This window comes from Thermobia domestica, chromosome 16 (assembly GCF_964235325.1).
Source record: "Thermobia domestica chromosome 16, izTheDome1.hap1.1, whole genome shotgun sequence".
In the NCBI taxonomy this organism is placed as follows: Eukaryota; Metazoa; Arthropoda; class Insecta; order Zygentoma; family Lepismatidae; genus Thermobia; species Thermobia domestica.
Window position 1 is genome coordinate 122,004,076 of NC_137469.1, and position 26,998 is coordinate 122,031,073.

The 26,998-nt window shown below is 33.0% G+C and overlaps 1 protein-coding gene across 1 annotated transcript in view; it reads left to right on the top strand.

Moving 5' to 3' along the window:
* Positions 1-18,226, top strand: part of LOC145673384 (structural maintenance of chromosomes protein 6-like) — a 228,280-nt gene extending 210,054 nt beyond the window's left edge. Inside the window, exons 22-23 of the transcript XR_014128748.1 lie at positions 3,085-3,196; positions 3,629-18,226. The gene's annotated coding sequence lies outside the window, so the exon portion shown is untranslated. The remainder of the gene's footprint in view (positions 1-3,084; positions 3,197-3,628) is intronic.
* The last annotated feature ends 8,772 nt before the right edge of the window (positions 18,227-26,998 follow it).

The following is a 26,998-nucleotide window of genomic DNA, read 5'->3' on the forward strand; positions in this document are numbered from 1 at the left end:
TATAATTTTCTTTTGCATTTGCATATATTACTTGTTGTCTAGTATTGTTTCATATGTATGCATTATTTTAATTTTTTATTGTCTTTTTACATTTCAAGAAATTATTTATACATGAACAAAAAGACCTGCGAAATATTTCTGAAGAGAAGAAACAGATTGTATAAGTTACACAGCATTTGAACTTGAAATATCCGGTAGAGTGAGATGCTGTTTAGAAGGCAAAATACGTGTTTGTTCCTAGAGAGCAGCAGTTGTAACGAAAAGACAGCTTTTATACTGCGTGTTATTTGGTGAGAACATTTTGTTGTTTGAAGACTGTATTACTAAAAGTATGAATTGTGCATGTGAGAAATCAGGTATTGACGTTAATTGTATTAAATTAACTTTAATTGGATACCAAAGTTTTTCTATGCAAAGAATGCTTTGATAATGTAAGAAATGACACTATGTTTTCAAAAAATATTTTTAAAGTAATAGAAATATTACGAAGAGTGTTAACTATATTACATTGTAACAAACACATTCGTTTTCTTGTAGAAACTCATAAGAACATATACAGTGCGATAATTTTATTCGTTCGCTTCCATAGGAAGCTCTGCGAGCAACATAGTTGCGAGAATATTAAAGTTCTTGTAGAAGCTCTGTTTATTCATTGGATCGTTTCCTTCTGGAAACTCATTGTTAAAAATAATTGCGAGAATATTAAAATTCCTTTGGAAACTCATTGTTAACTTTAGTTGGTTCGATTCCTGTTGGTATCTCATTTAATTTTTCTTAAGAGAACACTCAATGAGTGAATATTTATACGATCGTTTTTAAAGAACATTCCGAGGAACTACGTACAGAAAATACTAAAGTTGTGATCCTACTAAAAAGTGTGAATGTACAAATCATTCCTTTACTAACAAGTTGAAAGATTTTTAACTACTCATTAACTTTAAGTATTGTTACACAAGTTTTCGCTTAGTTAAACAGACCTTGTACATTCGTTTACAATACGTATAACATTATTTTTTCTTGTAATGGAGTACACATACTAAGAGATTTTCTCTTTAAAATCAGCATATTTCCTTGAGATATTTTTAAGATAGCTTTTGGAAAGAATTCTAAAGAATTTTAAGACGGTAAGAAAAAAGACTATTGATGGTATGGTAAAAAGAAAACTAAAGAATTGCAGATAAAAGGAATTTTAAAACAATGGTGGAGTTATCAAAGAAATTCCGGAGGCAAATTACATTTATGTTGATGTGAAAGAAAAAACTGCTACCGGTAGGGGAGAAAAGAAAAGAAAGGCATTTCGAAAACTAACAACATTCCTGTTGACGTTAAAGAAAATAAAAAAAATGAAAAGAATTCTTAGTTCACGGAATTGTCTTATGAATACTGGGGGAAGAATAAGGTAAAAGAGCTTTCAATAACATTATAAGGGAAGAAAGTCAAAAAAAAGAATTCTAAGGGAAAAGAATAATGCCACTTCAGTGGGAAAGGAATTCAAAGTTAGACCGCTTAAGTGGGAGAGGAATTCAGTCATGCCGACTGCATTGGGAGAGGAAAACAAGGTTATGTCCCCTGCAGTGGGAAGGGAAAATAAGGTTCACCGTTTTATTGTGAAAGGAATTTAAAGTTATGCCACCTGCAATAAAATTATAAGGGAAGAAAGTTAACACATTCATTTGGACATCCATAATAAGAATATTAACATAGTATGCTGAAAAGATTCATAGAGACTAGAAAATTAGAAAACAAAATATTCTAATCTTAAACGATAAAATTTTAATACTAGCGGAAAAATTAACCTTTTAGTTTATCGGATAACAATAGTTTATCATCGTCAACGTATTTTTCTGAGTTGCCCTAAAACATTTACAGGGATTATTAAATTTGAATCATAAGGTAAATAAATCATTGGCAATACATGTACTACATATATAAGGTAGGATATTTTCACATTTACTAACTTTTGTGGACTAAGTATACTATGCACCGCACATATGTTATACAACTTTTATAAACCGATTAAAATTGCCAAGCAATATACTAACCACTACTAGCCATGATGTAAGGTAAGCTCTGTAAGACAAGACACATAATGTGGAAATCACCCATGTTTTATTTTTTAAAATTTAGTTACCTCATATGCCAAGTATACTTTGCTTTTGTATTCTATCGTTTATCTTTAACGGATCACTTGTTATAGAAGCTCACTATTTATTTTTTCGTTGTTTAAAATACCACTCGTTAATTAATATAATTATCTGACGGATCGCTTCCGTAGCAATTTTTAATTGAATCGTTTTCAAAGAAAATTCAGAGGAATTATTCCCAAAATAGTAAAAGATTATGAATCTACAAATAATTTGTTTCCTATTTTTTGGTGGATCGCTTCTTATAGAAGCTCTGAACAATATGAATGTGAACTTTTCAAAAAATTATTTTACTATATAAACTCCTAAGAGCAGGCATGCTGAGATTATTTTATTCGTTTCTTGTCTTTAACATTTCGCTTCTTGTAGAAGCTCATCTTATTCACATTTTCGCTTGTAAAGAATCTCATAAAAAGAAACTGTTTCGAAAATACTAAAATGTGTGATAATAGTCAAAATCATTTTGGAATCTCACCTTATTTATATTTTCTCTTCTGAAGAGGCTCATAATGAGAAACTGTTTCGAAAATATTAAAAAAATTGCGAATAAATATTGTTTTCCCTACCATTATTAAAGGTTTAATTGCCGGCATAAAGATTGTATGCGGTATTCCTCCCCTTATTGTCAGTAAAGTATTTTCATTGGCGTGGTATTCCTTTTGTTTTCCTACCCCACTGTTGTAAAAAGTGTTTTATCAGTGAAACAAGTAATTTGTGTTAGCACAGCTGTTAAAACATGTTGAAACTGGTTTGATGCAGTTTATTATCTTGTGTATATATACCGCATTATTAAGGGAATGTTATATATTTGCTGGTGAGGACAGCTGCATGACGTATTTTGTTGCTTGTGCAAATTTAAGTTAATATTTTTAGTATTATAAAACAAGTTGTCAGAGTTAATACATAAAAATTAGTAATAATATCAACTGTATTTTTGCAGTTGTACATACATAAAGATTTTTAACGGCAGAGAGCCAAGAGGCAGTGATAGAAAGCGCCAAAGGCAGAAAAAAATTTGAGACCCACCAGAGAGTATATTAAATTGGAAGATCGTAAGTACATTTATATTATACATAATTGATCATTTAACATTGAATTGTTATTAACGATGATTTTGAAAGAAATATTTAATGTTAACGAAGTGCTTTTTTGAAAATTATACTTATTAGATTTTGCATGTATGCAAGTATTTTGAACAATTAAAAGAAGAATGAAATAAGGTATTAAGAATGAAATAAAATTATTTGTACTTAGTTCATTTATGTATACGATTTTAGCGAACAAATGTATTATTATTTTTCATTCATATTTTTCAAGTTTAATTATTGAGCTCATGTAAACTAAGAAATTTTTTAAAAGAATGAATGAATTTTAATATCTGTACAGCATAGCTATGATGATTTTTTCAACAAAATTCTATTACATATATTGCATTTATTTATTTTGTTTGTAAAATACTTAAATTATTTTATGTATATTTACAGATGGAATTTCTCGGTGAATCGATGGTAAACGACCTCAATGAAATTGATGGGATTTACCTGGGTGCTGTTATTCAAGACCTGCACACTAAGGAACGCGTGTTGGAGACTTGGTTGCGAATCATGGATAAGCAACGCCAGGGAGTACGGGGAACTAAAAGGTATGATACCTTGCTTTCGACTCTTTTTCAGTTTTATCAAAACAATCAGGCGGTAGTCTTACAATATGTAATGTCTAGTGACGATATTGTTGATTTGCTCACACATGATTTTTTCCGTGAACAAATCGTGTACCAGTGGTCACATGATAAATTTGTACACTTAAAATAATTTAATCAGGGATAACTTAATAGGATAAATGTAGTGGAGATAGCTGAATTTTGTAAGTATGTTTCGCGATTTATTTCGGTTAATAATGTAATGCCATCAGTTGTTTAGAATCCCATAACTTCGGTCCACCAAGAAAGTCAACCCTTGGAAAATATACTTCAAAAACATTTTAATTTAATTGATGGAATTCTTAATGAACAATTAACGAGGCAGATGGTACACATATAAATAAAAATTCCACTGTTCTGAATCGTGATGAATACGGAACATCAGACCATGTGGAAACCTTGTTTAATGAACTATCTAAAATTGGACAAAATCAAGTAAATGTTGTAGCTGAAGAAGTAGAACAATTAAGTGTACAATGTTCACGCGATACTCGGGGTTATGGCATTAGGTCTCCACACCCCGGGAGTCTGGCTCTGTCACTATGGTGCAACGTAGCGCACAAAGATATCTTCAAAATAGAGGGGAAGCTAACTTCGAAGTGCTGCAGAAAAATTTCACTAAGTTTAACTTCGTGGGACATGAAATTGCGGTAAGGCCAAGGGGAAATCAAGACATCATAAATCCCGCGGTTTCTATTCGAAACCTAATGAACTTCGCATTAAATAATGTGCTTATTGATACGAGACCTAATGATTTTGTTGGAATGTACATTGATTCCTCGAATAGTAAGGATAACAAGGCAATGTATGTTCCATGGAGACGCCGCAAAGATATTTCTGCACAATCCATATTATCTTACATTACTAGTGTTAAATAGTTATAAAGACTTCCTTTTAGGTGAACATATCCTGTTTCGTTCTCACATAGTAAACGTGATGTTTGGTGCTGGAAAAAGTAGAAGTAATAATTACTCACTGAGCAAATATTTACCTCTGAACGAATTTTTAGTTCAGCATTTAGTAGATTTTCGGGGAATCAATACGGAGAAACTTTGTTTGCCAGAGTATTGCTTGGGGCATAGCTAAACATACTGAAAGCCGCCAAAATTTAAGCAATTTAACACACCCAGATTGAAACACATTAAAAGAAAGAGCTATTGCCCTCTGTACACGTGCAGATGTTAGCTTTAAAGCGAAAAATGGGTGTGATTTTAATGATGAATTATTTCAAAAAACATTTGAGTCCGAACTATCAAATTATTTATGAGAAAGTTCCGGAAACTACTGAAATTTAGAGTACGTTACCCAAAAACAGAAGTACAACGAGCAGATATGCAGGGGGCAAAACCCATTTATATCTATTATGACGAAAGTGGAACCATTGGTCATTTTAACCGATTAGAACCATTACTTCATTTTTAAGTAGAAAGTATTGTTTACATTGTTTAGTTGGTTATGATGAAAGAAGGCGTACACAACTGTGAAGTAGTGTGTTCATCTTGTGAACATTGTCATCAACAAGATATTAACATATATAAAATGAAATGTTATGCATGCAACAGATACTTTACTAGGGGTGAATGTTTTGAGAATCACTTAAAAGGTAATAAAGTTGGCAAAAGTGTGTGTGAATATGTTAAAGTTTGCACCAACTGTAATGCAATTTATGATTTAAGCTGGAAATCGGATCATACATGTGATGAATACTTTTGTAGTACATGTGAACATGTACAGGAAGGTCACATATGTTAGGTGAGAAACTGAAATCAACTCATATCAATGGGTTTCTTTATATTGTTTATAACGTAGAAACCATGCTCAAGCCGGAAAATAAACGTGGGGAGCGGGAACATGAAGTTTCCCTAGTTGGCCTTAAAGATGTTTGCCATGAATGCATAAAGAAAAACATTGATGAACCCTGCAAAACATGGGGTGATGAAAACGGTAATAGTTTTCCTATAGAACCATGGATGAGTTTATTACGCATATTTTGTTAGATGGACCTCTATTATGATTTACGTAGTGGCACATAATGCTTCGCGCTTTAATAGCATCTTCTGTTTGAAATCTCGCATTGAGTCCCACGATTTTTAGAGATCCTTTCCTTTTCCTCGGGGTGAAGCTGTCAAAAATCCCGAAGCGATATCCCATTAGGCCTTTCTGGAAATTTAAAGGGATATCCCATAATTGTCTAATACTTTGGAGAATCAAAATTATGTAGGACCCTATCCGGAATAGAATACTATGACCCTGAATCGCGAAGTACTGACGAAAAACAGGGTTGGAGGCATGGCACAAACAACATGTGGGATTGGGAGAGCAATTTAATTTTCAAAAGTAAATGCTGGAATACTGTGAAAACGATGTGAGAATTCTTACAACTGCTTTTAAATTTAATAATATTATAGAAAAGAAAACGGATAGATTACAATGTTTTCTTGTTTCATCAACGATTGCAAGTTTAGCCACGCAAACGTATCGTACATCACATCTTCCAGAAGAAAGTATCTTTGTTATACCACCTTTTGCGTTCCAGCATAAAACAAAAACCAGTGAAAAAGAAATAAACTGAATATATATTAAACACGAATTGGGTATAAAAATCCAGCATGCTGTACGAAATGGAGAACAATGTTTTGGAAGGTAAAATATTGACGGATACCACGCAGGGCTTAACGCTGTTTTGAATTCATGGGTTGTTTCTAGCATGACTGTAAGGTTTCTTTCCCGTATAAACGTAATGTAGTAGATAATGCGCATGGTCCATATAACACATTCGAAAAAAGGTACAAACATATGGAACTCCGTCGTAAATATTTCACAGAAATTCTAAAAATGAATTTGTATGAGATATCGGAGTGCTCTTGAGATGCTAAAGGACGCACAGATGTAGAATTCCAAAAGTTCCTTAGAACATTGCATTAATGCAAGGGACTTTCTTATTCCTAAGAGTTGCTACAACGCAGGACGTACATGTCTCGTTTGTATGTGGATTGTACGGACAATGAAACGATAAAATATTACGATATTACATCGTTATACTCCATGTGTTGGCAAGGAAATCTCTTCCGGTGGGACCACCTAAGGTACATAAGGGGCGTTTTCCCAGATATGGGAAAAACAAATGGGATTATAAAATATACCGTATTGGCTCCAAAACAACTTTTTTACCGTTCTCCCGTACGTGGCACAAGGTCGATTACTATTTGGACTTTGTAGCTCATGTATAGAAGAAGAAATTATTCACAATTGCACACATAGCGATTCTGAGCGCGCAATGACTGGAACTTTTTGTACACCAGAGCTTCAACGTGCTCTTGAAAGCTGTTATCAAATCGTCAAAATATATGAAATCTGGGAATTGGTACTTATGCGTTCTGAAGATCGGAATTCACGTAGTTTATTCCGGAACTATGTGAATACGTTTCTTCAAATGAAGCAGGAATTTTCAGGCTACCCTGCTTGGTGCAAAACTGGCGACAAAAATACATTGCCGATTATTATGCGTCAAATAAAATAAAGAAAATATTAGGACGAAACCTGGAGTTAGGCAATGCGGAAAGTTGTACTTCATTTCCTTATACGGAAAATGGGGATAACGTACAGATATGACGCAGTGTGTGATTGTTGATAGTGGGGCAGAGCTCCATAGATATCTTACAACACGGCGCTATGAGCTTCAGTGTTATTCCAGTTGGTGACGAACATATTATTCTCACTTATAAAGACCTGGAAACAGAATGTGCCTCTGGAATTTTCCAACGTCATACTTGCCGAGTTTATTACCTCATGGGCCAGGCTAGAATTATGACTTGCTTGTACCTGTAGAACCTGATGACGCTATTTACTACGACACTGACAGTATTATGTTTACGTGCAGAAAAGATAAAGAACCTCCGTTAAAACTTGGAAACTATTTGGGTGATCTGACTGATGAAATACAAGAAGCGTGGGAGTTTGTAACATTTATTGAATTAGGGCCGAAAAATTACAGTATTAGGCTAAAAAACGCCTCTGGGGAATTCCGATATATACATAAAATTAGTGGAATTACACTAAATGATAGAACTTCTCAAAAAATAAACTTCGAGAGTTTCTATACACTTGTCAGTGGTGAAATGAATTCAACAACTATAGAGAATCCAAATAGTATTATACGAAAACAGGGGTTCAGGATCTTTTCACGTAAAGAGACGAAAACTCACCAAGAGGTAAGCAAAAAACGAAAACCAATTGACGACCTACATTATACTGGACCTATATTTAAGACACGAAATTTACCTTATGGTTAGCAATTTTACGTATGCGCAGTATGTACAGTAATTTTAGTGACTTGTAAGTGGCAATGTGTTAATTATTCGTAAGTTTCTTTAACGGAGCGCTTCTTATAGAAGCTCATAAAAGCAGTTACGTTGTGATTATTTTGTTTGTTCGTTTCTTGCAGAAACTCATAAAAACACATACTGTGTGAACGTAGTAACATTCTTAACCGAACACTGTGAATGTGATCATATTAAAATTCCTAAGGAATTTTAGTTGGACCGTTTGCTGTGCAGACTATAATACATTCTATTGGTGTAAATTAATAAAAATTTATTTATTTATTATCTTAATTTATTTCCTTAATTTATTTGGTCTGAATGAGTATGTATATCAAGTAAAGTATTTGTTGTATGCATTCAGTTTAAAACAGAATGTTAAAGTTTCGACGTCCTACTATTATTTTAATAGCTGGTTCTTCAGGTACAGGTAAAACCTGTTTTGTGAATCGTTTATTTGTTATTTGATTTAACGCAAAAAATAAGTGATGCATTACGATTGCGTACAAATATTTTTCCTGATGAAACACTACATGTGTATGCTAATGTAGGACAGTAATTCAGTAGTTTACGTTTAGTTTAGTTCAAGATGTTGACGGTGAAACAACACATTGGTAGTCTCCTTGCTTTGTGCAAATGCAAAAGTGCAAAGCGAAAACAAATGACTTAACATGCGTCTGGTGATTTAATGCGTACTAATTCACAAGTTGCTAAAATACAATTAAAGGGAAATCCGTTGAATTCGCGTCAGAAGCAATGTTTACGTAGACATAAAAAGATCTTGCGTGCTTTATCTGCTTAACGCACATCACTTAAGAAGAAAAAGAAAATTACAAAAAGGTGGAGCAATTTACTATTAATCTTAGAATCATTACTTGGTGCAGTAGCAAGTAGTTTATTGGGAAGGTAGTTATGTTGCAATTTCGTAAAATGATATCAGTTCCTGAAAATTCTATGCAACCAATGTATGCAAATATGAAATCAATAGATTCATATCAAGCTCGTTTAGATGAAGAAATGAATGTTTTAAAACGTAATGATCTTAGTATTGATAAAAAATGGAAATTGTATCAACAAGCATTGCAACAGTACTTAAATATTAATTCCACTGTTTCACAAAATCCTATCACATTACGCATTATTGAAAAAGATGTTCTTGAAACAACAACTGAAGAAAAGAATAATTCTATTTTACCCTTTGTATCTAATATTTTACAATCAGTACCGAAAACAACGAAGGAAACATCTATTATAACAGTTAACAAATTTCAACAAAATTCATTGGGATCAATCCGGAACAGTACGTATTCAAGGAAAAACAATACCGGGTTCTAATGTTATAGATTTAATAAATGATGTACGTACACGGAAATAATCTAGAAACCCAATAGGCATTCATGAATTTTAAAGTTTATTAGATGATCTTAATGTACAGCGAGAATTTATTTCTACCCATGTACTAAAAATCACACAGTAAAGTTAAAAAATCACGAAGTTCCGTTAATAGCAGCAAATATATTTAAAAATGGGAAAGATTATAAAATGTGAAAATGGTAAAATTGTGAAAATTATAAATATATTTTGTTCCATAGATATTGTTTCACGATACGCGTATGGTGTTCCCTTAAAAACCAAAACAGGGCCAGAAATGGTAAAAGCAATCTCAAAAATTTTTAAGTTTTAAACTACCCGTCTTTAATCTACAAACTGCTTTATGTACAGAATTTTATAATCGGCATGTAAAACTTATTTAAAGAATATGAAATTAACCACTATAGTGTGCATTCGGAAATTAAATGTGCATTAGTAGAACGGTTTATAAGTACATTAAAAGAAAAATTGTACCGTTATTTTACTGCTAGAAATACATATCGTTATATAGATGTTTTAGATCAATTTGTAAAAAAATATAAGCACACGTATCATAGTAGTATTAAAATGGCACCTGCAAATGTAAATGATTCTAATGTAGATCAAGTTTGGAATACGTTATACGGAGATAAAATGAATAAAAAGAAATTTACGTGTAAATTTCATCCTGATAATTATGTACGTGTTAGTAAATATAAACATAAGTTTGAAAAAGCGTATCTACCAAAATGGTCACAGGAAATTTCTATCATTGATAAATGTATTCCGACAAATTCTCTTACGTGTGATTTAAAATATTTGAATGAGGAAGAAATTAAAGGTATATTTTGAACCCAAGAATAACAAAAAGTAAGTCTTAATTAAAAAACATGTTTAATTGAAAACGTATAACGAAAGAAAGATATAATGTATGTAAAATGGTTAGGTTATCCGTCAAGTATGAATTGGTGGATTAAAACAAGTTCTGTTCGGTCTTCAAAATGAGTTCAACAATAAAACATTTCTGTTTCTCTACCTTCAAATGCTAGTAGAGAGATTTTTAGTAATAATAGTCATCACTTATAGTAAAGCTTGCACAACCTATTCATTTAGGTGAAGCTGAATGGTATGTTGCACTAACACAACTTAATATACCATTTAGCATTTATAATGTTCCGGAAAACGAAGAATTGTAATTCAAAGCGTCATTGGTGATGAAATTAGTGATATTGATATAACAGCAGGATATTATTGTTCCGTTCAATCTATTTTAGATATGATTCCGAAACATGTACGCATAATAAAATATAAAAATAAAAATCAAATTAACATTAAGAATTCTTTAAAATTAAAAGATCAATGTATAATTGGCGTAACATACGGATTGCATTTACTTGGATTCATAAATGAAAATACAACCGAGCTTCACGATACTATTTTTGTAAAACCTTCTAATGTAGAAGTTCCATTAATAACACGCGCAAAATGTCCATGTAATTTAGAGTATAATATACCAAACATTATTGTTTGTGTTGATAGTGTAAACAGCAAGAAAATATTGATCCGATACCTCGTAAAGTTAGTGCGTATAATGAACATGGGCATGTAAAATATTTTCTATTTCACACGCCACAGTATGTAAGAGTTGAAAAATCATATTTTAACACGATTGAAATAAACTTAAAAGATGAACACGGTTTAAAATTGGAACTTCATACTTGACACTTCACTTTAAAGGAAAATGATTTCTCAAAGTATAAATGATAGTTTTTACATCACACTAGTTTCAAATGCTACTACCGATTGTATCCTAAAAATAATCCGTTACATTTTATAAATCCGCTAAAAAATAATATTCAATTATCAGAAACCAATTGATATGTAAGATTAAGTGAATTACATGTTTATTTAACATGTTATAATAACGATGGTGAAAATAGTACTTGGTATCAACTAAAGAATGGTGAACTGCAAAAAAGTAGAATTGTAAGTGGATATTATCCGTCTGTACATCATATTGAATTAAATTATCAAAAGATAAAATTTTCTCGATTAACTATTGTGCAAGTAGATTGTAGTGAACGCGTTGTATCGGTTACATTGTCATCAACATTAGCTTTACAATTAGGTTTTCCTCGACATGTTATTCATTCCATAAAAATGTTATTCATTCTCGCGGAATTAAACAATCGTACGTTGATATTGGTTATCCACATCAAATTTTTACTTATACTGATATCATACAATATCAGTTTTTAGATGATACAAAAGCACCATTATTACGAATTGCAACAATATCAAATATTAAATACCGTAAAGTGCGAACATTAACATTTCAATATATTCATTATTTGCAACTTGCAAAATTTTCAATCAACACTATTGCAATACTGTTAAAAGATCATGCAGGGCAAAATTTGCCATTCAGTTATGGGACACTGAGTATAACACTTCATTTTAAGCGCTCTCCTAATAAAATATAATTTATTTAATTAAAACATTCAATTTATACGACATTACCGACACGGTATCCCATACTTTTCAGGACCTGTATATCAAGTGAGACACGGTGTAGGTAGCTTTTTCCAAGGCTTATTTCTTTTAGTATTATGATTTCGTAAACAAGGTGCAAAAACTTTAGGTCGTCAAGCATTACAAACGGGAATACAAGTAGCGGGTGATGTATTAGAAGATAAACCGTTTAAGGAATCTGTTCGCGTACGTGCAAAAGAAGGTCGTGACACGTTAAAGACAAAAGCTGTTAAGAAAGTTTGTCAGTTATTAACTGGAAGTGTTAAGAGACGTGCACGCAAACGTAAAGCTCCGCCAATTCTTTCCTTTGGACCTACAACAAAACATCAGCCCACAAACAAAAGTAAAAGCAAAAGGGAAAACTCGTGTTAGAGATATTTCATAATAGCATTACTTAATTCAAGCAGTGCAGAATGTTGCACCAATGATTTTGATTTATTTAGTACTCCAACGACAAACTGCAATTGAGTCTTCAATCAATTCTCTATATCGTCCAATTTCCACATTAACTTCTGATGGTCATATTGAATTTTTATTCCGGGTGAAACAGTTGAATTTATTCATACACTATTGCAATTATATATATATCTTTATATTCGTTGTAAAATTACAAAACCCGATGGTAAGTCTCTAGGTGAAAATGATGTAGTAGCACCAACAATTTTTTACATTCATTATTTAGTCAAATTGACATTTCATTAAATGATAAATTAATTACTTCTTCATCAGGATTTTATCCTTATCGTGCATACCTTAAAATATTAAATTATTCCCGTGATGCTACTAATACACATTTGAAATTAGGTATGTGTTACAGATACTGCTAAACAATTCGATACATTAACTGCTGATAATACAAATTTTCAACGTGCTAATTATATTAAAAATAGTAAATCGTTTGAAATGTATGGTCGACTGTATACAGATATTGCTGGATTGCCACGAGCACTTGCATATAAAGTAGGTCTGTATAAAATTACATCGTACTGAAGATGCTTTTCAAGATGCTATTCGACGTATAGATGTTGCACCCCATTTAGCAATGGAATTTAATACTAAAATGATTCGTGAAAGAAGGAAATGTCCTCACAAGACTTCAAACTACATCTTATACTACTCCTCCAAATGTTAATTCATACAATCTTAATAATATTTTCCTGGGTAGCGTACCTAAAAGCCTTGTTATTGGTTTCGTTTCTAATTCGCCATTTAATGGAAAATCTGAACTAAATCCATTTCATTTTCAAGACTAACGTTAACAAACTGCAGCTACAGGTCGGATCAAAATCTTTTCCTCCCAATCCCCTTTCCCCGATTTTAAAAATGATTTGTACCTTATAAGTTACTACTCTGTTTTCCGGTACTAGTTTATATTATAAAGATGATGCACATAATATTACTCCTTAAGAATATCCACACTGCTATACTCTTTATGCATTTATCCTATCACGTACAGCAACATTAGATGATTGCACTTGGGACCTTGTGCATGATGAACCTGTAAATGTCAGTTTGTTTTTCTGAAAATGTAACTGAACCTATAACTTTATTATGCACAGTTCGATTCCCTAATTCAAATGCATAAAGATAGGAATATACCGATAATACTTTTTAAAATCATTTTACTAAAAGAAGTATAAGTGTAAACTTCTAATCATTTAAATTACATGTGTTCTACTGGTACAAAATGTGCGTTAGACATTTTATATTGTAATATACTGCCTGATTGTTGAGTTGCAAGGTGTCATACCATGAAGTGTATCAAAAGTATTTTCCTGGCGTTAGCACCATTGATGATTATTAGTAAGTTTAAAAATATCTCAATAATATTTTCAACATGTTATTTGAATTTATGAGAATATTTCATATACGTCACTGTCTCCCAACATACGTACGTGTGTATAAAATGTGATGTGTTTCAAGAAAGAAAACTCATGTACACGGACTATATAATAAGTGTTACTTCATGATAAACTCACTGGTGCAAGTGTTACTGGAATTAATGCAATTGATAGAATAATTAAAAATGTGCAACGACCGGGTAGACCTGCAATGAACTTGGACAGTTCTACTTCTACTGGTTCACATTGCGTGTGTGTATTCATTGATGGAAAAGGCCATTTCATAGACTGGCATTACCAATTGCAAAATAAATAAGAACGTTTTATATAAAAATTGTAAAATACATTATACAAACAGTTCCGCATATCGAGATGGAAATTCAATCTTGTATGGATATTTTGTTTTATACTTTATTCATCATATTGTACGCAAGAAAGGTTTTGAAGCATGTTTAAATTTATTCAATAAAAATAATTAAACTAAATGATAAAATTGTATATAATCATGTAACCAATATCTTAAAGTAGAAAAAACAAGTAAATTAGATTAACAAAATTTTTTATTTATAATTTTAAATCTTGTCTATTTACAACAGCAGCAAAAAACTACATTCTTCCAAATGCATTAGTTAATGCTGTACATCCTACATGTTTCCGGCAACAACAATTGTGCATTACGAAACGCACATCCTAATTTTTTCTTAAGTTTGATATTTTGTTCATGAAACTAACACAAATCATTAAATATATTCGCATGCAATGTGTTTAATGATGGACATATTTTATTTTCTAAATCAATAACGTTATCTAATGCAAAAATCCTTTTAATCCAAACTGACTTTTCTGCACCTTTGCAATAAAGGGTTGCATCTTGTTTACATAGTTGATATACAAGGTTACTTATATGTGATACAGTGTAACCGATTTTATCATTCCAACTTAGTCCGTATTAGTTTAATGTTAACCAATCAATTTGTTTTTGCAACCTAACGGTAGTAAATTATATTCAACTGGTGATTTTATTAAGCAATGCATGTATCATCGCATGCAGTTAAACAAAATTCACGAATAATAAATTCATTTTTTAAAATCTTAAAAATTCTGTATGTCAATAATGTATTCATTAACACATGATGATATTTCATGTTTACGTTGCAAAAAATGGAATAATTTGTCCAGAAATTCAGTGTTCTTTAAACATTCACGCGTCTTTCGTATAAAGTTTATACTTGGGGTTTTACTATGTCTTTCTTCAAACACGTCAAACAAATGAATAAGTTATTTCATTGGATAATTACTGCACTGCATAATCGCCAATGTTCTGAGGATGCACTACAATTGGATTAAAGAGTAAGTATATGTTTATAGTTTTCAAAACACACAGTTCACTAATTTGATCTACAAAATACACATACTATTTTCACAAGACATTTTGTTAACACAGTTCAGTCACATTGACTGAGGATTAAATCGGTCTTTTTCAAGTAATATGCGTATGAGATATTGCATTTATATCAATCCCAGTTCACCATATGTAATATTAAAATAGTCTTTTGTTAATGGACCAATAGCATGAGTTAATCCATAAATATAAAACGATTCGACCTGTACACAAGAACTCACCAACACAGACCATGCACGTATACCTAAAATATCATCGTCAAAATAAAACCATGAGCCCACTGAAATGTATCATTCCAATAACATGCATAACATATCACATTACCATTGGGAATCCATTTCACAATACAATCCCTAACACAGTTTACATCCACATAGTTTTCACGACATTTACAGTTCCAAGCTAATTCCGATGCAACAGGTGATGGTGCCGACGTATTCACATTTGATACCACGGCTTCGTGTGATTCCGCCTCATACTCCAACAGATCCTCCGAAAACTCGTACACTTCGTCATCAGGTAAACCGTCAGTTTCTCCAGTATCTAATTTGCATATCTTTCTAATAGGGTTTCATTAAATAATGAATCCGGAGAATCTGGATGGCCTTCTGTCTTTGTTTTCTTTTTACAAGATGTATCATTCTCATCGTCAGACTTTCACTTCACAACAAGTTTTTCAACCAACTAATGCTTGCCCATGGCTAAAAAAACCATATACTCAAATTTTAACAGTAATATTTAAAGAAAAATTTTCAATGACGTCACGCGCCCGCGGATATTTTCCGTTCGCGCTTCGGCGCCACGCCGAGTTTTCCGACACCGATCTTGTGTATTATTTATTATTATTTATATGATACTCCTCTTTCACTACATCCAACTAACATTTATCATTATCTATATCCGGAATACACTGTTATCAAAAAGATAGGGGGACTATAACATAGTGTATACCAACACCGGAAATACATTATCTCACCAGATTTCCTGGATATATATAGCTATGTGTGTGCGAGTGGTGAGAAAGAGAGAGATTATAATATAAAGTGACATATAGGTATTAACAGGTTTAAAGAAATAAACTAATAAAAATAAAATACTCATGTATCAAGGAAATGATACGTCGTATGTTAAAATTTTACTATTTTTAGTTAACACCAGTAGAATCCAGGAACTTCGGACAGTTCTGACCAGTTTGTTGCTAAGTGTTAGGACCCGCACATTTCGTAGACGCCTGTGATTTACGAAAAACCGGAAGTTCCCATTGGAACTGGATTTGTTACTCGACTCCATCGAATTTGGCCTTCGGTTCCCACGTGCTAGGAATTCTAGTGTATAATTGTGAAAGAGGTGTGTGTGTGACTCCGTCGAATTTAGCCTTATGATCCATAGTGAAATAGATTTGTTGCTAAGGGAATATAGCGTTTCATAGCTATTCTCTTAACGGAAGTAATGATTCACGTGATGTGTGTGTTTGCCTGTGTTTTAGAACGTATACCTGATGTAGGATCACGTGATGAAAAGTAGCGGATAATAGGATGATGACGTCATAGACGGGACGTATGTGTATGTGTAGATCAATGTGTTAGCAGCTGTTGTGAAGGAAGATACATCAAATTAAAGATATCATCGTCAATGAATTTATTAGATAAGCTTAATATGCCATCATTGGAACCATTTACAAAGATGCGTGATTTCGAGATTGGCGTACCATTTTGTATTGTAAACTGTAAGATAGTTACAGCGATATATGGAAGGAATGCCTGTGTGACATTTAAAGGAGGCGAAAAAGTTATTTTACCAGGACGGTCTACTAAAAATTAGCAGATAACGGTGCATTATTATCGCATTTGCAAAGTGGAAATGTATGTTTAACATATAAAGGAATCAATATTAATTTATCTGGATGTAACATGCACGATCTTGACTTTACTGAGTTTGCATCTTCGTAAGTGTATGGGATATGTACAAACAAGATGAAACAGGATTGTTCCTCCTTTTCTTCCGCACTCTCCTCTTCCTTCCCTTCATGTGTGCACAGATATCTGTATGCATAGTGACGTTATTCTGTGTTGATCAGCTACTGTAGTAACATGAGTGCTTGTGCATCAACTATGGATACTGAGAAAGAGTACTTATTAAATGTTGAATATGGTCTTAATTCAATGAAAACCGAATTAATTTATTTTGGACTGGATAGTGACATTTGAGCCAGTAATTCCTATTGGTAAAGGGCTTGTGTTTGGATTGAGGTTATATTTGGCAGAATGGGAGAAACTTGTACATTTGACCCCGTTTGTTTCGGATTATTTAAATTCTTAAGTGGAAATTACATTTATAAAATCTCTTGAACTGAATAACGAACTGATGGTGTAAAAACTAATGGGTGAAAAATTAGTGATGTTAGAGAAGAAAAACACTCCATGCTCCTCGAAACAAATGTGTACTTAAACTCAAGTAATTGGCTTTATTTCTCGTAAATTTTACCGTGTATTGAACATGCTGTGAAAACAGTAAACGCTTGCAATGTTCTGCTACGTGAATGATTTGACTTTTGTACAGATGCTATTCGCAATTATGTACAATCGCAGTCTTACATGTAGAGGATTTGCTGGATTTCACACATGTGTGGGTGATCAGAGTATTATTAATGGAATGAACGTCAGTTTTCTAAGTGTCTCTCTTGATAATAAGAATGGTTATGTAAACATTGATGGTGTAAGATTAAAATTGCAAATCAAAATATTCTGCAAACACAAAAACTCATAGAATCAATTAGGGATGAATTATTTGATAGTGTACAAACACAGCCATGGTGGGGGAAACCGATACTCAACCGTTGGAAGGTATTGATGATGTGTACTTCTGTTAGTAGAGAAGAAAATGGATTTTTCATTTATACTGATCAGTGTAGTAATAAATTTAGTGCATTTAATAGAACAAAAAGTGAAATTAAAATGTTTTATTTACAAGAAAATTTGTGTTTTGTGTTCGTTTAATATCCTTAAATATGATAGGATTTTTTGTTTTACTAGTTTACTATTGTTTTTACGTTTTGAGTGGAGTTGATTCTGAGTTTAACGTCCCGTTCAGCAGCGAGGCTATATGAAACGTGGACCTACTGACTTAACGTGGAATCTGAACCACATGAGCTCCTGCCGGGAATCGAACCCACGTCTCCCACGCCAAAGGCACGTACGCTAAACGCTTAGCCACGAAGGAGCTCTGTTTTCATGTTTTGTGAAAAATCCTATCATTTCCTTGTATACTATAAGTCTTATTTATAATAATGAATTCACATACTTGAGTTGTTTTTAAATGAAAAAAGTTCGTGTTTGAATTCTTTATTATAGAAATCTTAAGTATGATATTACAATTTTGTATTTTGAAAGAAAACTTTTTAAAATATTTAATATTGTTTTAAAACAATCTTATGTTATTACAACTACAACTATAGTATTGAATTCACATAATTTTAAGGAAGAAAGACTTATTAAGTATTTGAATTCATTATTATTAGTTATATGATTACGTCATTGAAGTAAAAAAGTCCTGGATTTTTTAATAGTATGAAATTCTTTAATGCAACGATTTTTTAAAAGGTACAAAATATGTATATAAAATATATTTGATCATATATTTGATCATAAAATGTAGGAAATGGATAAACAAATAAAACATTTCTTTAAATCAAAGAAGAATGCAAACTATTTATTGACGATAATAACAATAATATTTACACGAGAGAGAAGAAAAATGATGGTAAATACGTTATATCCATTGCTTCCAAATGTATGATTCACAGTATTCATATTTATGATACGTAATAATGTTGCTATTGTATCTCCAAGAAATACGGATTGAATTTTATTACAATATACATACATTGTAGATGGAAGTCCTAAACGTAATTTTGGAACTCTTTGGCCGTATTGCATATCCTTTAAATCAACGTTCGGATCAAATCCCAACATCGCACTAACACTTGGTGATAATACAACTTCCACATCTATGAAGACGTCATACAAAACGTATTACTTTCACGAATGTAGGAAATATGTAAATTTGTGAATATGTTGTGTGTATTAATTATCTTTATCAGCTCTAATATAACAGGAATAGTTACAAACTTCCATTCATCACTGTTTGTAAAACAAATTATTATTTTTTCATTAATATTTAATAAGAATGAGGATAATGAATCTCAACAATAGACACTTCCCATTTTTCACAAAATTCCATTCTTCGATGAGGTTTAGTAGTGTATAATGTTAAGGTGTTATTAGGAAAATATTCCATAAAACTCTTACTGCGAAGCGTAACATAAAAATCTCCATCAGGTTCCATTGTACTTCCTGATCTTTAGGGATGATACAGGTATCCAAGAGTCGAAACGATATCCATTCCAATGAACAATATATTTTCCGTTATCTTTTCTTGTGCATATGATTTTATATATGTAAAACGTTCTTGATAACGTCACAGGTTGTAATTCTATAAAATAATCCACCCAGTGGTTCCTTGTTTAAATTGTCTATTTCATAAACAGGTGGATCTATAGGTATTATCTTCTTCACCTTAAATATTTCCCAAGTCCAGTTTTGCATGTATCGTTTATCAAATGTACGATTAGTTTCACTAATTCGTACTGTATCACCAATCTTAAGATGTTTTGAAAAATCCGGATTATTATTTTCATTTTACTATCATACTGATTATGCCATACTTGTAATAGGTTATTTTGAAAAACGTTTGCAGGTGACGCTTTAATGCTTGATTGATAACCTTCATTGTATGATTTCACAAGAATAGGTATTACATTTACATAATAATAGGTTTGATGCTTCGTGTAATACTTTCACACTTTTTGCTTTTAGAGTTCTGTTAGAACGGTCTACAATACTAGTCTTTATATCAGGATTTTTAGTTGTAATATTTTTTGTTCTCCTTCAAGTACTTCAGTATGTTTTATTAGTAAACTCACTTCCTTTGTCTGTTCGGAATGTAATTGGTTTTGTCTTTTAATGCTTTTAAGACATTATTTGTACTTTTAGATTTTATGGGCAGAGCCCAGGCATATCAACTGAACATATCTATCACTAAGAATATAACGATACTCATCATTAAGATTATGAAGAGACCAGTATGCGAATTAGATAATCTATATTGGGGGGGATAAAATTAGGCCATCAAGACAAAATCTGAAGGTGCAAATTTCAAAATGAGACAATAATGCCTTACCCCCATATCTATCTATATATCTATATCTATCTATCTATCTATCTATCTATCTATCTATATATATATATATATATATATATATATATATATATATATATATATATATATATATATATATGACATCTGTTATAAATAAGAGATTTATTAATTTAATAAATCTACTGACAATAACTATGTACGTATATATTGTCTGACATATACACACCCCACCGACCGAACCTTTCTGAACGTGTTTAATGTTGTACTCGCTCTTGTCCCAGTAGCTCTCCAAGGTTTACTTAGTTAATAATTTGACCCGAGCGATAGTCATGATCACAAGCCTATCTTAATTTTTCCACTCATATTGAAATCTTCCACTGCGTTATTACATACAGGTTGCAAAAAAACCTAGTTCAGTCTTATGAAAACTACTAAAATTATCAGTTAAACCAGGCATACTTTTTTAGCATATCAAACAAGTAATACATTGTTGCTAGTCCCGATTTCTGACATCAAGATCAAATCGAAGGCCAAATATTTAAAATCCCTCGATTCAAATTTCGAGCGTGTGCTTCTACTCCCCGCTAAAGCTGCGCTCTTCACGACTTTTTTTCTCGAAATATCGATTCCGTGATGCGGCTCAGGAAGTCAACACTTGATTACTGTTGTTACAGATGAGTTGATTCACAATGGGCTACGTTAGTAAATCAAATAAAGTAAAACATTACATTGAAGTTTTTCAGACATTATTAGCGTGGACCAGTCTTGGGAATTAACGTAACCCGTTACTTTTAAAGTAACGTTTCCTAGTAGCGCTTACATTTTTTCAAAAATAACTGTAACGGTAACGCGTTACAAATTTTTAAGTAACGTACCTAGTTTGCGTTACTTTTTTCGCGTTACATTTAGGATGAGTAACTACAATATATGTAAAAAAAAAATTCGGAAACAAATGTTTCTTTCCTGTAAGTGAATTTCTCAGAATGGAACAATGGAGCATGAACTACGTATGACAGTGACCGACAGTCAGTCACTGACACACAAAGAAACAGACAGTTCCACTTGCTGTTTTTGGAAGATGAGGACAGCCTCAGGGAAATCACGTGTACTGATTGAAAGCACTTGGAAGATTTTGTCGTAGATTTTGACAGCTCCAAATCGATACATTCAGTGAGTGAACTACGAGTGCAATGGTACCGGTAGTCTATTTTACTTTGATGTTTTTATGAAGATGGAGAACGGAAATACTTTATTGTTCGAACATTTGAAAGAATACCTTTTCTTAAAATCTGAAGATGATAGTGGACAGAATTAAAAAGTAAAGTGGTGCCCCGGCGGAAAATATTTATCAACAACTAGGGGGTCATAACTAACGATATACAGTAACGGGTTAATACGAATAAACTGTGTTCTGATGAGCAGGCCTATTTTATTGATGTAATGTTGATGGTATGTAATATTAGAGTTCTTTTAGATCAGTTTGCTCATCCTAAAGTCCCGTTGATTATAGTTTGGAACAACTAGCTTTAAAAAGCATGTATCGATTTCAGAGTTACTGACAAGTTTTGATTCACCTCCTGTTCATGTGTTTTCATTTTATGTAGTGTAATGTTTCTCTATATTCTGTATTTTTAATTTTACCTAACGTTGTTATTATTATATAATTAGTTTAGCATAATAATATTAAGTAACAATTTTTTCTAATTCATAGGCATGGGCGCGAGTCAAGCTAAAATTCGACTCGAATTCAAGTCGAGTTTCGAATTGAGTCAAAAGTAATATTCTCGAGTTGAGTTCCGAGCCGATTCACAGTTTTTGGCGTCGAGTTTCGAGTCGAGTCGAATTTGATAACTGGTTCACTCGTTTTAACTCGTTTTGAAATCATAGCCTGATTACACTGGAAAGCGAAAGCCATGAGAAATGTAAGCTAAGCAGTAACATAGAATATTTTTAGTGTTGCTCACGAGAGGAGACATTGCTCGCATCTCGTCTCGCCTCGATAACGAGACCACAAGAATTTTTTTATAACAAGCTCAGCTCGGCTCAACTGAGTCGATGGTTCGAGCCGGCTTCCTTGGGGTGATCCATCGACTCGAACTGGCTTGGTTGGGATGAACCATCTGCTCGGTTCGGGTAAACTGAGCCGAGGGCTCTAGCCGACTTGGTTGGGTGAGCTGTTGGCTCGGCTCACTTCTCGGTTCGGGTCGATAGTGAATGAGCTGTGAGCCGAGCTGTTGGAGTCCTTGACAATTCTAAACCCGGATAGAGCAGTTTTGAATATATTTGGCCAGTGCCCTATAACTTTTAACAATGTTTAGCACGAACCCGAATACTCAACCTAGACCCTCAACCCAAATTCAGAAGCTCGTGAACAATGTCCTTGACTCCTAGACTTCACGACTACCGAGGTTGGCATTCAACTAGTTTTTTAGTATTCAAATACAAACCGCCTATCTTTCATGTTTATACACTGTAATGGAACATTACAATTTAATGTAATGATATTTTGATGGGAGGGTCCCAGAAATTTTTGCACCGACTGTACTTCCTATTTAGCAAAAATTTCTTTCGATCCATATAAGTTATTTAATTGTTCGTTATTTTATTCCAAATTAACATGGAAGACGGTAAAAAAATCTTTAGGAATCATATTTTGGGGATTCATATCTTTATTTATATATTAACTAATTATAAATCTCATATATGCATATTTTAAATGGACGATTACAAATCTCACGGTGTCAGTGCTATTCGGAAATATAGGCCTACCATTGGATGGAAGTTTTAGAATAATTAACCAATCTAAATTTTGGCATAATATTTTAGACTCTCCTCACCCCTCTTTTGGTACCAATGTTCATCTAAAGATCCGGTTCAATCCAGATTTTACCATTTTTTATTCGTTTTAAATACTCCACCGCCAAAAAAGCTTTACTTTGGTGCAGTTACCCACGCTACATATTAAGGCGCGATCGTCTTGACTCTACATCGCCCAGCAGAATAGTCAAGATGCGTGTCTGATCTGTCAGCGAATTGAGAGGATTTGTAGCAGAATAGCCGATTAAAGCAGGTAAATTGTATCTCAAGGTCGAAACTACACTACCCGGAAGCAAAGGAGCTAAAATTTAGAAAATCTCCATAGTTAAAACAGACTAAAATTCAGTAAAATGTAGCTGTCAACACAGGACTCCATGCTGGACTTAAACAATTAGTGTGGACAGGTTCGGCATTTAGGTGCATTAAATTTGGTGTGATAAACTTTTCATTTGCTTTGACTAAGAAATTTCAATACAGTGATTATCCTTTTCACCCCTCCCAATATCATATAAATACAAGACCTGTCCGTGTAGCAATTTGTTGATACAGATAGTAAGTGATTTTTTTTACTAACCCACATGGCAGTATTCTAAGTTTAGCAGTCTCTGTAACATTTAGAGTGATTGCTTAAGTCCACTTTAAGGGCTCCTGTTTTAATCCCGAATTGAGATAGCTTCCAGTAGGGATGGGTTAAATATTTAATTCTCTAGGTTTCCGTCCCTTTTAGGGAGGGGAACCTCTAAATTAATAGCTTTGGTATGTTTCTTGGGACACGTTTTGACCAGTATCTTACAGAATATCATGAGTTAATCAGGACCAATTGGTTCAGTTTTCACTGTCCATTTTCTTCCTCTACATCAACTAGAGCCGATTTTTAAAAAAATGGTAAACTCTGATGAGTTTTATTTGTGTCAAATAGATAATAAAATTAATGGTAGTGATGATTAGTATGTATTAGCATATGTCTTGTAGTTTAAGTAGTATGTGTGTATTCGTAATGTAGTAAACATTTTCTTGTAGTAGTAATTGTGATAGTGAGTGATTGGGAGCTTGAGATAATTAAATATGGACAGTGTGGTATTTACTATTCGATTTTCGCATTTCGTCATTAAATGAACTCATTATAATCCATATCTGAAAGTGAGCGTAATATGGTACAATAATTCAGTGTACAAGGTCACATTTCGTGGTTTACAGTTCGATCAAATAGTTACTAGCGCCCTTGTGTCGAAATTCAGTACTATCAGTCGTGCATATTTTACCATTGAACCCAGTTAGTGATTTAGGTTCCACAAAATTGACCTTTATTTTCGAATTAAAACCGAGTAAACATAATTATGAACAGATAGTTAGATAATGTGATTTGACACTTTAATATTCTGAAAACTGCGACATTCTGTGTAATCCAGTAATGAAAATATTTAAGTAAATAAACTATGCATAGATTCTTAACCAAAGTCAGCCAATGTGATGCTATTTCCGTTCTGAAATTATGATATGGAATTCCAATTCTTTTCTTGTAGTTGAAGAATAATTTTCATTGTTGCTGTCAGAATGTTATCACATTCAGCAATATTATCGCGCATATTTTATTTTTTGTGAATATTTCTATATAGAGAATTGTTTTAAAACAGCTGCGAAGTAAGATATAGGATGGTTTGTGTGGCAAAGAAGTCTTGGGTTCGAGTAATGTTTCTTGCGTGTTGGTCGGGACGCGACTTATAGATTTTCAAAGTATATGATGAAATGAATGTATAGTCCGGGCATAGATAGAAGAAACAGGGTGTCTAAAAAGAATACTGCGTTGTCAGAAATTAATAAATATATGAATAAAATGATAAAATAAGTTATATATAAATGTAGTGTAGTAAAAGAGAATAGATGATAGGACACCCGTATAGTGTATACATGGGCCCAGTGTATTTTAGCCATATGTTGATATATAGATGAAACGTAAATGCGTGGTGAGAATCGTTTCGAGTTCTGACCCCCACGCCGAGACATCACTCGACAAGGTAGGCGAGTTAAATGTCAGAATATATTATTGCTTCGTAGTTGAGTATGCTATAACAGTAGTATTTATTTATAACAATTTCGTCTGTCAGCAGGGTAGATATAGCATCATATAATGGCTAACTAAATGTAATTGCTCATTGATCACGATACCAAATAGTTGGCGTTTTGGGCTGTTGTGAATTATGTTTTCAGTCGGTTATGAAAGAAAAGATCCTATGACTCTGAGATTTTTTTCTTCACATTACGCTACCATACAATGTTTGTAGAGTGAATAGGACAGACGGGGCAAATCAAATTAATATCTAGGTCAATCGCGTACCCGGACGTCGACCCATGACCCTCTTGAGTATTTTCGTTTCTTTTCTCAGTTTAATTAGTTGATGGAAATTAACGACGTCCCAGACTTTGGCATGTCTGCGCAGGGTAGCCATCGGTGATGTTTGGTCATTGAAAATCATCGATCCAAAATTTAGTTTATTTATTTTTTTTAATTTTGGCAAATCAGTAGTTAGGGATATCTTAGCTATTACTTTTACTCTAGTTTCGTTACTGTCGTTACTGTCCTTGAACCTTCTTAGTTCTTCTAAGAGGTCGGATGTTTTTTTTTTCTTTTTGAAATTCCAAGTTAACACTTTACTCCAACCTTCCGGTTGATTCCGGGATCTGCAAGGGCGTTGACCGGATACGGTGAGTGGTGGGATTTCCCTAAAGCCTTTGTCTTTCCGAAAATCCCACCGAGGACACAGACTCTTCTCGACTTTGCAGACATCTTTTTTCGGCTATTTATTTGGTAAGCCGAACCCCTTTTGGCATAAAAGAGAATATTTGGTTATAGTATGTTGTATACGCAAATTCGACCCAGGGTATCTAGCAGTCGGGAAAATCGGTAAAGTCGGGAATTCGTCTTAAATTAAAAAAATGGTCGGGAAATCGGGAATTTGTCGGGAATTCGCGAAAAAATCGGGAAATTTGAATTTACATTTTTGGCAATTATTGTGCTTATTTGCTTGATGTGAACACTTTATGTCACCGCACTTAGATTTGAAAATTCCAATATAATCATTCACAAAATCGCATTTTGCCATTCTTTTATTAAGAACGCAACTCGTCAGTCATTTGTTTGTAGTATACGTTAGATTGAAAATGGTTGTATCTATGATGTAGGAGGCAGATAAGTTTGTTTTATTAAACATAATTTCCATTCGTAAAATATAACATCTGTCTATAATAATCTCAGGATTCGAGTTTTTTTTTTTTAATTAGAAGAAAAAGAATAAAAATACTTTTGAAAATCTGGCGGATAACTGTTAAAACCTTGCAGCAACTCAACAAGACTTTTGCAATGACATATCATTTCCCAACAAAACCTAAAGAAAGTTCAGTTGTTCCTATGGCAGCATCACACATAGACGTACCTGGCACCAGCATTGATCCTCTTACATGCTCTTCCACTAGTACTTCGACTCTGGACAAATATAAAGTGAAGGATAATGTTACACAGGCAGAGATTTTGTGGTGTATAAACGCGGTGATGAATCACAACTTTTTACGCAGTGCTGAAAATAGTGTTCTTTTTTACTAGGATGTTTCCAGACAGTGCAATTGCTAGTGGCATGAAATTGCACAAGGACAAAATGTCATATATCATCGTGTGTGGATTG